This window comes from Phyllobates terribilis, unplaced genomic scaffold, assembly GCF_046119375.1.
Source record: "Phyllobates terribilis strain yellow unplaced genomic scaffold, ASM4611937v1 Scaffold_120__1_contigs__length_5212024, whole genome shotgun sequence".
NCBI classification, from domain to species: Eukaryota; Metazoa; Chordata; class Amphibia; order Anura; family Dendrobatidae; genus Phyllobates; species Phyllobates terribilis.
Window position 1 is genome coordinate 3997472 of NW_027362880.1, and position 8037 is coordinate 4005508.

Consider the following 8037-nt stretch of genomic DNA (forward strand, 5'->3'; position numbering starts at 1 on the left):
GGCTGTTACACAGCTGTGACACATGCAGAGACTGGCTAACAAACAGGCAATCCCTGCATGTGTCACAGCTGTGTAACAGCCGCGATACATGTGTAGCACCCTGAGGATTCGGCTGCTACAGGGGTATTGCACCTCAACCCAGAGGTGTGATATTCCACTCCCGGGTAAGGATGGAGTGTGGAACTGAGCTCGGTAGGCTGCATGCACTACACACATCCCATTTCCGAGGAGCAGACCGACGGTACTCCCACTTAGAAATGTGCAGGTACGACCGAGTCTGTTCCTGGCTGGAGTGGGAGGGGGGTGGTACATCCCAAGTAGTGTAGGGGCAGATAGGGGGAGCAGCCTGGGTAAAGTTAGGAGCTCATTGGGTGCTGGTCACCTGAGCTCACACATAGAGGGTGTATATAAGGTGGGCACCAACTAAGAACAGGGTCAGATGCAGAGAACAAGTCAGGAGCAGAGGAGAAGAAAGACCCAGAGTGAGAGAGGAGAAGAGAGAGACCCAGAGGGGGAAACAGCAGAAAAGGACTCCAAGATCCCAACTTAAATCCCCGGGTGAAGAGTCGGCATCAGGGTACCGGAACCCAAGCTGGTGGGGGTAAAAACATTCCCCAGCCAGAGACCGGAGACCGTGGGCAGCGTTTGCCACGGTCACCCACCACATCCACCCCGAAGGCACACCACATGAAGGGTCAGGGAACCCAAGGCCAAGGGTGTCCCAACAGAAGGCCCGAGGGAGCTGGACCTAGGTGGATCACTGGTGGGGACGGCCAGAGAACGGGACAGAAGGAGAGCTCAGGGCCACGCTCCGGACTTGTTTGGGGGTTGGCTGGATCCAGGACCTGGTGGACGCAGCACGGCTCGGGTGGTCACTCGAAGCTGGAGTGACCAGTACAACATCTGCAGTAAGTAAACACCCTTAACTGCACAACCCGACTCTGTCTTCACTGCCGTCTGCACTGCACCACCACAACCCCCATCCTCTGCACCTGTCCCCCCTGAGGCTATACCCCACCCGTTGGGGGTTATACCATCTCAAGCTGCACCTGCACCATCAGCCTCAGCGGACCCTGCTGCAGCGGCGGCCACAGTGACCGCATCACAACGGGTGGCGTAGTCGACACAAAAGAACTCTTAATAACATCTGTAGGACTGCCACATAACACTGAGCTTGACGCCCTGGGCACGGGCCGGGTCACAGCCGCTCGGAGACTACAACCCCCCATCTGATCCGGTGCCGGGTATTCCCCTCAAAAAGGAATATGTCCCAGGGGGCGCGTCACATGCAGCCGCCCCGGCTGCAACGGAAATGCTGAACACGACAAAACTACTCAGCGAGTACCCGAGTGTGCTCGTTTAAAGGGTTAAACGAGCACGCTCGCTCATCACTAGTCGCTACATGTTCCCAGATTGCCACTATAGTCCTATACAATGTTTTCAGCATCATCTCGCCCAGTTTTCCATATAATACACATTTTTATATCAGCTGATCTTTTCTACTAGACAGACGATAGGTCCAATTGTCCAGACTTGTATTTAATCCTGATGATTAGTACTGTGAGGTTATAGCGTGTGAATGGTACATGACCAGATGCTTTCACAGCAGCCAACCAGAGCTTGGCTTTCATTTTTTAGGAACAGTTTGAGGAATGAAAGCTGCATTATGATTGGCTGCAATGGACGATCTGTAAATGAGCCCCATTTGCTGGGGAAACCTACTGCCGCTAGTAGAATAGGTGACTCCCTGTGCCATATGGGATGAGGTGTAACGTCCTGCTCCTTCCCCCCTCGCAGAGCTGCAGTCTCAGCGCACTACAGGCCAGGTTAAAAGTCGCTGCCCACCAAGCTGAAGAGGAGGCTGACAATTTTGCCCAAAATTTCCTTGAGGGAAAAACAGAAATAGATGATTTTTTAACTCTGTTCATGGAAAAGAGAAGAGTAAGTGCTGTGGTATTGGTTTAATAGTGGTGCGCCTTATACTGGGGAATTGCATGAATAGCAGTTCCCTAAGATATGTCTGTATACAGGGAATTGCTGCCATTAATGATTCAGTATCTGGGCTGGTCAGCCTTGGATCCATAGAGCGAATGTTATCTGCGGTCTGGATCTGGTGGAGCAGCGGACACGGCTTGTACCGATGAGCGGGAAGCCATGGCCTCCACATTGTATGTCCTCCTAGAGAGGAAAGAAGAGGTTAATCCAGCTCCCCTGCTGATTGTGCATACTCCCTCCAGCAGGGCAAAATGGCTACAAGAGGGGTGCACCCAGCACCAGGTCCGAAGAAAATCATTGTAAAAACCATTTATTGAAAAAAATGTTACAAAGAATTCATCTAATAAAAAAAGCATTTCTCCGAGGCATGCACGACTGCCGCGCTTCACACCATGTGTTCTCCTAGTATGTTCTAGCTCTCCAGCACTAGGTGGGGGGAAATAATGAAGGTATAGGGTATCCGGTGCCTCTCCACATCAGCACAATGGTGATGTCAGAAGCCTCGGGGTTAATGCGGCTGAGAAAGTTCCTCCACCCAAGAGAGGAGGCGATGGATCACGTAGTAGAAAACATAGAGGCGTCATGGCTCCTCACATTAAAGATCAGAGAACCAGATGGCATGCATGCTGGAACTGATTTAATGGATATTAACTAAATAAATCATTGATTGGAGAAACAAATGTCTATATATTCAGTTCAGAGAACTAATGATCTGTCTACATCATATCCTATACCTTCATTATTTAACCACGACCTAGCGCTGGAGAACTACGCCATACTAGGATTAAGAGCGCAGAGTCTGAAGTGCGTCAGTTTTAAAAACTTTTCAATAAATGGTTATTTTTAAAATGATTTTCTTCCGATCTGGTGCTGGATACAGCCCTCTTGTATTGTGTGTCCTCCTGTGTTATCTCAGTATGACTGGCAGTCACTGATGCACCTATAGTGCACCTATACAACGACTGCACGAAGAAGCCTAGGAAAGACAAAGATAGTGACTGACACTGGCTACATGGCCCAAGGTGGCATTGTAATTGCTCTCTAGATCATATTGTGCATCTGTGCAGAGCCGAGTCCTGTCATGTTTCACTTATGTCTCTAGAAGCCATTCACATCACTGACGATTTGTCTCCTATCTCTCAGTGCTGCCATAGTAGAGAAGCTGCAACAGTCCATATCCCTGCACAGCCAGGACCATGCACCGCTATAGGTACGATAATATACCGCCATGTTGTCTGCATGTTCATATACACCATCCATACCATGCACCGCTATAGGTATAATAATATACCGCCATGTTGTCTGCATGTTTATATACACCATCCATACTATGCACCGCTATAGGTACGATAATATACCGCCATGTTGTCTGCATGTTCATATACACCATCCATACTATGCACCGCTATAGGTACGATAATATACCGCCATGTTGTCTGCATGTTCATATACACCATCCATACTGTGCACCGCTATAGGTGCGATAATATACCGCCATGTTGTCTGCATGTTTATATACACCATCCATACCATACCATGCACTGCTATAGGTACGATAATATACCGCCATGTTGTCTGCATGTTTATATACACCATCCATACTATGCACCGCTATAGGTACGATAATATACCGCCATGTTGTCTGCATGTTCATATACACCATCCATACTATGCACCGCTATAGGTACGATAATATACCGCCATGTTGTCTGCATGTTCATAAACACCATCCATACTATGCACCGCTATAGGTACGATAATATACCGCCATGTTGTCTGCATGTTCATATACACCATCCATACCATGCACCGCTATAGGTATAATAATATACCGCCATGTTGTCTGCATGTTCATATACACCATCCATACTATGCACCGCTATAGGTACGATAATATACCGCCATGTTGTCTGCATGTTCATATACACCATCCATACCATACCATGCACCGCTATAGGTACGATAATATACCGCCATGTTGTCTGCATGTTTATATACATCATCCATACTATACCATGCACCGCTATAGGTACGATAATATACCGCCATGTTGTCTGCATGTTCATATACACCATCCCTACCATACCATGCACCGCTATAGGTACGATAATATACCGCCATGTTGTCTGCATGTTCATATACACCATCCCTACCATACCATGCACCGCTATAGGTACGATAATATACCGCCATCTTGTCTGCATGTTTATATACACCATCCATACCATGCACCGCTATAGGTACGATAATATACCGCCATCTTGTCTGCATGTTTATATACACCATCCATACCATACACCGCTATAGGTACGATAATATACCGCCATGTTGTCTGCATGTTCATATACACCATCCATACTATGCACCGCTATAGGTACGATAATATACCGCCATGTTGTCTGCATGTTCATATACACCATCCATACTATGCACCGCTATAGGTACGATAATATACCGCCATGTTGTCTGCATGTTCATATACACCATCCATACTATACACCACTATAGGTACGATAATATACCGCCATGTTGTCTGCATGTTCATATACACCATCCATACTATGCACCGCTATAGGTACGATAATATACCGCCATGTTGTCTGCATGTTCATATACACCATTTATACTATGCACCACTATAGGTACGATAATATACCGCCATGTTGTCTGCATGTTCATATACACCATCCATACTATGCACCACTATAGGTACGATAATATACCGCCATGTTGTCTGCATGTTCATATACACCATCTATACCATGCACCGCTATAGGTACGATAATATACCGCCATGTTGTCTGCATGTTCATATACACCATCCATACTGTGCACCGCTATAGGTACGATAATATACCGCCATGTTGTCTGCATGTTCATATACACCATCCATACTGTGCACCGCTATAGGTACGATAATATACCGCCATGTTGTCTGCATGTTCATATACACCATCCATACTATGCACCGCTATAGGTACGATAATATACCGCCATGTTGTCTGCATGTTCATATACACCATCCATACTATGCACCGCTATAGGTACGATAATATACCGCCATGTTGTCTGCATGTTCATATACACCATCCATACTATGCACCACTATAGGTACGATAATATACCGCCATGTTGTCTGCATGTTCATATGCACCATCCATACTATGCACCGCTATAGGTACGATAATATACCGCCATGTTGTCTGCATGTTCATATACACCATCCATACTATGCACCGCTATAGGTACGATAATATACCGCCATCTTGTCTGCATGTTCATATACACCATCCATACCATGCACCGCTATAGGTACGATAATATACCGCCATGTTGTCTGCATGTTCATATACACCATCTATACTATGCACCACTGTAGGTACGATAATATACCGCCATGTTGTCTGCATGTTCATATACACCATCCATACTATGCACCACTATAGGTACGATAATATACCGCCATGTTGTCTGCATGTTCATATACACCATCTATACCATGCACCGCTATAGGTACGATAATATACCGCCATGTTGTCTGCATGTTCATATACACCATCCATACTATGCACCGCTATAGGTACGATAATATACCGCCATGTTGTCTGCATGTTTATATACACCATCTATACCATGCACCGCTATAGGTACGATAATATACCGCCATGTTGTCTGCATGTTCATATACACCATCCATGCTATGCACCACTATAGGTACGATAATATACCGCCATGTTGTCTGCATGTTCATATACACCATCCATACTATGCACCGCTATAGGTACCATAATATACCACCATGTTGTCTGCATGTTCATATACACCATCCATGCTATGCACCGCTATAGGTACGATAATATACCGCCATGTTGTCTGCATGTTCATATACACCATCCATGCTATGCACCGCTATAGGTACGATAATATACCGCCATGTTGTCTGCATATACACAATCCATACCATACCATGCACCGCTATAGGTATAATAATATACCGCCATGTTGTCTGCATGTTCATATACACCATCCATACCATACCATGTACCGCTATAGGTACGATAATATACCGCCATGTTGTCTGCATGTTCATATACACCATCCATACCATACCATGCACCGCTATAGGTACGATAATATACCGCCATGTTGTCTGCATGTTCATATACACCATCCATACCATGCACCACTATAGGTACGATAATATACCGCCATGTTGTCTGCATGTTCATATACACCATCCATACTATGCACCGCTATAGGTACGATAATATACCGCCATGTTGTCTGCATGTTCATATACATCATCCATACCATGCACCGCTATAGGTACGATAATATACCGCCATCTTGTCTGCATGTTCATATACACCATCCATACTATGCACCACTATAGGTACGATAATATACCGCCATGTTGTCTGCATGTTCATATACACCATCCATACCATGCACCGCTATAGGTACGATAATATACCGCCATGTTGTCTGCATGTTCATATACACCATCTATACCATGCACCGCTATAGGTACGATAATATACCGCCATGTTGTCTGCATGTTCATATACACCATCCATACTATGCACCGCTATAGGTACGATAATATACCGCCATGTTGTCTGCATGTTTATATACACCATCTATACCATGCACCGCTATAGGTACGATAATATACCGCCATGTTGTCTGCATGTTCATATACACCATCCATGCTATGCACCACTATAGGTACGATAATATACCGCCATGTTGTCTGCATGTTCATATACACCATCCATACTATGCACCGCTATAGGTACGATAATATACCGCCATGTTGTCTGCATGTTCATATACACCATCCATACCATGCACCGCTATAGGTACGATAATATACCGCCATGTTGTCTGCATGTTCATATACACCATCCATACCATGCACCGCTATAGGTACGATAATATACCGCCATGTTGTCTGCATGTTCATATACACCATCCATACCATGCACCGCTATAGGTACGATAATATACCGCCATGTTGTCTGCATGTTCATATACACCATCTATACCATGCACCGCTATAGGTACGATAATATACCGCCATGTTGTCTGCATGTTCATATACACCATCCATACTATGCACCGCTATAGGTACGATAATATACCGCCATGTTGTCTGCATGTTTATATACACCATCTATACCATGCACCGCTATAGGTACGATAATATACCGCCATGTTGTCTGCATGTTCATATACACCATCCATGCTATGCACCACTATAGGTACGATAATATACCGCCATGTTGTCTGCATGTTCATATACACCATCCATACTATGTACCGCTATAGGTACGATAATATACCGCCATGTTGTCTGCATGTTCATATACACCATCCATACTATGCACCGCTATAGGTACGATAATATACCGCCATGTTGTCTGCATGTTCATATACACCATCCATGCTATGCACCGCTATAGGTACGATAATATACCGCCATGTTGTCTGCATATACACAATCCATACCATACCATGCACCGCTATAGGTATAATAATATACCGCCATGTTGTCTGCATGTTCATATACACCATCCATACCATACCATGTACCGCTATAGGTACGATAATATACCGCCATGTTGTCTGCATGTTCATATACACCATCCATACCATACCATGCACCGCTATAGGTACGATAATATACCGCCATGTTGTCTGCATGTTCATATACACCATCCATACCATGCACCACTATAGGTACGATAATATACCGCCATGTTGTCTGCATGTTCATATACACCATCCATACTATGCACCGCTATAGGTACGATAATATACCGCCATGTTGTCTGCATGTTCATATACACCATCCATACCATGCACCGCTATAGGTACGATAATATACCGCCATGTTGTCTGCATGTTTATATACACCATCCATACTATGCACCGCTATAGGTACGATAATATACCGCCATGTTGTCTGCATATACACCATCCATACTATGCACCACTATAGGTACGATAATATAACGCCATGTTGTCTGCATGTTCATA